This window comes from Arachis hypogaea, chromosome 14 (assembly GCF_003086295.3).
Source record: "Arachis hypogaea cultivar Tifrunner chromosome 14, arahy.Tifrunner.gnm2.J5K5, whole genome shotgun sequence".
Taxonomy (NCBI): Eukaryota; Viridiplantae; Streptophyta; class Magnoliopsida; order Fabales; family Fabaceae; genus Arachis; species Arachis hypogaea.
The window spans coordinates 25,552,876-25,557,164 of record NC_092049.1 but is presented as its reverse complement, the minus strand read 5'-3'; the positions used below and the strand labels follow the sequence as shown (position 1 = coordinate 25,557,164).

At 44.6% G+C, this 4,289-nt stretch overlaps 1 non-coding gene across 1 annotated transcript; it reads left to right on the top strand.

The window, feature by feature from the left end:
- The first annotated feature begins 3,652 nt into the window (after nucleotides 1-3,652).
- On the top strand, nucleotides 3,653-3,756 carry LOC112745320 (small nucleolar RNA R71). The gene has a single exon (XR_003173255.1). It is a non-coding gene; the product is annotated as a small nucleolar RNA R71 (small nucleolar RNA).
- Nucleotides 3,757-4,289: the final 533 nt, after the last annotated feature.

Here is a 4,289-nt window from a genome sequence, read left to right as displayed (position 1 = left end):
AGGGGAGTTATATGGGAGATCGACAAAAGACAAAATGCTCAAGCACGGCTTCCCTAAAAGGGGTCGAAGCGTAAAAACACGACCTCAAAGGAAAGACCGAGCTCAAACAGGGGCACTGTTCATACCCTGGGTCAAGCTATCCGACTCGGGCTAATTGAAGACAAAGCGACCAACCTCTTCAGGTCAGGATCCCCGACCTCTTCTCGAAAGAGTTCGGCCAAATCGTCATAAGAAGCCCAAGCAGGCCCAAATGAAGGGACGCAGCCCAATCTAAAGCCCAGAAAGATAAATGCAATTCCCCTAAGAGATAAGATGACTTCACTTAAAGATAAGATAAGATAACTAACTTATCTTATCTAGAAAGGTCACCATGCACTACTATAAATACACTGGAGTACCCAGGTATAACTCATACTCTGATTCTACACAAAAAACCTGCTTAAAGCCCGTGCTAACTTAAGCATCGGAGTCTCTTGCAGGTACCACCACCCTCCGGTAACCAAGGATCAACAGCACCACCAGCTCCAACAAGTCGGACACGACAGCTCCGGCCACCATAACAGATCTCATCCGAGATCGACCTTCAGTTTCAGGTAACCCTCGGAACATACAGCAAAGAAGGAACATAGGGAATCGAAAACAAAACCCTAGTCCCATCACCAAAAAGAAAAAGTGTAAACGGTTCACCCAAGCATCAACATTTCCAAAAAACTGAAGCAACAAAGATAAAAAGATTTTAAAGAAACAAAGCATGCAACAATCATCAAAAGCCAAGTAGAATAGTAGAAAGAGGTATAAAATAGAAGAACCAACCTGCAGAAAGGGGAAGAACAGAAATGATGGGTGAGCAACGAGAGCACCAGCAATCCACAAGCACTGCTCGAAAGAAAAAGGGAAGCTTGGGGCAAGAATCGAAAAAGCCAGACGAACGGAAATCTTTGCAGAGAAGAAAAAAGCAAGGAAGCAGAGGAACGAAGGAGGCTGAGAAAAGTGAAAACTCTTCTTCTTCGATTTCAAACAAAGATAAAGAGGGAAACGAAACGGTAAAGAGCAATAAAAAACCTAATCAATGGGCTTTTAGGGCACTCGCACGTTCCCAAGGAAATAAAATGCACTCCAAAAAGCACGCCGCTAAAAACGCTTTGCATAAAAGCAAAAGCAATGCCAGACTCGCACGAGGAGGAGCAACTCGAAATCAACCAAATCAATGCTCGAGTACGACTTCCCCAAAAAGGTCGAAGCTCAGAAACGAGCACAACCTCACGAAAAGATCGAAGCTCAAGCAGGGGCACTGTTCATACACTAGTCTGAGTTACAAGGTCCGGGTTGGACGAGAACAAAGCGACCGACCTCTTTTGAGTTTGGCCGATCGCCGACCTCTTCATAAAGAGCTCGGACGAGTCACCTCAGAGGCCCAAAGAGGTCCAAGAAAGAAGAGTCACCGCCTACCAGAAGGCGGCTGGCTATAAGATAGGTGATCTCGCCCACAAAAGATAAGATAAGATAACAAACTTATCTCAAGGAAGGTCATTCAACACTACTATAAATACACTAGAGCACCCAGGTATAACTCATACTCTAATTCTACAAAAAAACTGCCAAAAGCCCATACTGACTTAACCATCGGAGTCTCTTGCAGGTACTACCCCCCCTCCGGTGCATAAGGACCAGCAACACCTCCTGCGTCAACAAGTCGGACACGGCAGCCCAGTCCAGATCAAAAGATCTCATCCGAGATCGACCTCCCAATTTTAGGTAACTCTCGGAACACTGTCCAACACCAAACTTAGAGTTGGTATCTGGGGGTTCTGTATAACCTTGCACTGAGAGAGAAGGTTGAAGCACTTCATGTTTATGAATGGTGCCTCCTTCAGCTGAGGTAGAATGAGGTTTATGAACCTTGAACACAAGACAGTCCACATCTAATTGCAAGACTAGTTCTCCTATGTCTACATCAATCACAGCCTTGGCTGTAGCTAGGAAAGGTCTTTCAAGGATGATGGATTCATCCTCTTCCTCCCCAGTATCCAGGATTATGAAATCAGCAGGGATGTAAAGGTCTTCAACTTTCACTAAGACATCCTCTACTAGTCCATAAGCCTGTTTCATGGACTTGTCTGCCATCTCTATAGAGATTCTTGCAGCTTGTACCTCAAAGATTTCCAATTTCACCATTACAGAGAGTGGCATAAGGTTTATGCTTGACCCTAGGTCACACAGAGCCTTATCAAAGGTAATGGTGCCAAAGGTGCAGGGAATCAGGGAGCGTCCGGGATCCGGCAGCTTCTGAGGTAGTTTCTGCTGAACCAAGGCATTGAGTTCCTTAGTGAGCACTGGAGGTTCTTCCTCCAATGGCTCTGTGCCAAACAACTTGGCATTCAACTTCATAAGAAGTCCTAGGTACCGAGCAACTTGCTCTTCCCTAGTTTCTTCTTCCTCATCAGAGGAGGAGTACTCTTCAGATTCTATGATCTTCAACCAAACATTCAAGGGAACTTCAATGGGTTCCTCATGAACCTTAGGTTCCATCAGTTCTTTAATAGGGAAGTTCTCAGTAGGCTGAGGGTTGCCAACTACCCCTATAGTAGCATTCAATGCCAGAACTTGTGTGTCTTTGGGTGTTGAACGCCCAGCTTGAATACCTTCACTGGCGTTCAACGCCAGTTGATGTGCCTTTATGGGCATTGAACGCCCAGCCACTATTCCCTGGCTGGCGTTCAACCCTAGAATTGGGGTATCATTGGGCGTTGAACGCCCAGCTACTGCCCCATAGTTGGCGTTCAATGCCAGCTTCTCTGTCACTTTGGGCGTTGAATGCCCAGTAGGGGCTTCCTTACTGGCGTTCAATGCCAGTGATTCTCCTTCAAATTTGGCCTCAGCTTCAACAGTGATGGCCTTGCACTCTTCTCTTGGGTTTACTTCAGTGTTACTAGGAAGGGTGTTAGGAGGAGTCTCAGGGATTCTCTTGCTCAGGTGACTAACTTGTACCTCCATATTTCTGATGGAGGACCTTGTTTCAGTTATAAAATTGTGAGTGGTCTTGGAGAGCTCAGAGACTATGGTTGCTAGTTCAGAAAGACTCTGCTTAGAAGTCTCCATCTATTGCTGTGAAGATGGGAATGGTGGTCTGTTGTTGGACCTATTATGGGTTCTTCCACCTTGAATATTGTTGAAGCCTTGCTGAGGCTTCTGTTGACCCTTCCATGAAAGTTTAGGATGATTCCTCCATGAAGGATTATAGGTGTTTTCATAGGGTTCTCCCATGTAATTCACCTCCTCCATTGAAGGTTGATCTGGATCATAGGCATCTCCATCATAGGAGGCTTCTTGAGTGCTGCCAGTTGCAGTTTGTGATCCAGTCAAATGCTGAGAGATCATATTGACCTGCTGGGTCAAGATCTTGTTCTAAGACAATATGGCATTTAGAGTATCAACCTCTAGAACTCCTTTCTTCTGAGTCACCCCATTGTTCACAGGATTTCTCTCAGAAGTGTACATGAATTGGTTATTTGCAACCATTTCAATAAGTTTCTGTGCCTCTTTAGGCATTTTCTTCAAGTGGAGTGATCCACCTGCAGAATGGTCCAAGGACATCTTGGAAAGCTCAAAAAGGCCATCATAGAAGATACCTAAGATAGACCACTTTGAGAGCATGTCAAGAGGACATCTTCTGATCAGTTGCTTGTATCTTTCCCAAGCTTCATAGAGGGATTCACCCTCTTTTTGTCTGAAGGTTTGAACTTCCACCCTGAGCTTGCTTAGTTTTTTAGGTGGAAAGAACTTGGCCAAGAAAGCATTGACCAGCTTTTTCCAGGAGTCTAGGCTTTCTTTAGGTTGGAAATCCAACCATATCCTAGCTCTGTCCCTAACAGCATAAGGGAAGAGCATAAGATTATAGACCTCGGGATCCACTCCATTGGTCTTAACAGTGTCACAGATTTTCAAGAATTCAGATAAGAACTGATGTGGATCTTCCAGTGGAAGTCCATGGAACTTGTAATTCTGTTGCATTAAAGAGACTAACTGAGGCTTTAGCTCAAAGTTGTTTGCTCTAATGGCTGGTATGGAGATACTTCTTCCATTGAAATCAGTAGTGGGTGTAGTGAAGTTACCAGGAACCTTCCTTGCTTCTTCTCCTTCATTGTTCTGTTCACCTGCCATATTTGTGTTTTTAGTTTCTTGTTCGAATAGCTCTATGAGGTTTCTTCCGGAGTGTTGTGCTTTAGCTTGTTGTTCCTGCTCATAAACAAGAAAAAGAAAACATGAAAGAAGAAGAATGGGAGCTCTAT